The sequence below is a fragment of the Dipodomys ordii genome, unplaced genomic scaffold (assembly GCF_000151885.1).
Source record: "Dipodomys ordii isolate 6190 unplaced genomic scaffold, Dord_2.0 Scaffold57, whole genome shotgun sequence".
Taxonomy (NCBI): Eukaryota; Metazoa; Chordata; class Mammalia; order Rodentia; family Heteromyidae; genus Dipodomys; species Dipodomys ordii.
The window spans coordinates 13,702,120-13,702,511 of record NW_012267273.1 but is presented as its reverse complement, the minus strand read 5'-3'; the positions used below and the strand labels follow the sequence as shown (position 1 = coordinate 13,702,511).

At 41.8% G+C, this 392-nt stretch overlaps 1 pseudogene; it reads right to left on the bottom strand.

Annotated features, from left to right (window-relative positions):
• LOC105989619 overlaps positions 1 to 392 on the bottom strand; it is a 9,650-nt pseudogene that overhangs the window by 5,918 nt on the left and 3,340 nt on the right.

The following is a 392-nucleotide window of genomic DNA, read 5'->3' as shown; positions in this document are numbered from 1 at the left end:
ACTCTTGAAATGATGTTGAGTATTAAAAAAATAAGCAATTCAGATCACTAGGAATTCATTCTGGCCTCAAGTTAGTTATATAGATGTTTGTTGCATGATTAGTTTAATCACTCAAGTTCCTATTAAGGTTTGAACACTCTTTTCCTCCTCTCTGGCTTCCAAGAACAGAAAGTTCTCAACTTTCAACCCTTCTTGACTCATTGCTAAAGTCCCATCCAGTGGGTGAGTCATCCGATCACTGGGGAAGTGAATCTGCAAGTGTGGCTCATGTTGTTCCTCTCTCCTGTCCAATAGGAGGCCAACAAAGCTTACTTTCTGTCCTGCTGTGTCATGTACTACCTGGCCCTCACTTGGGAAGCTTGAGGTTTTCTAATTCTGTTCCTAAGGGGGCT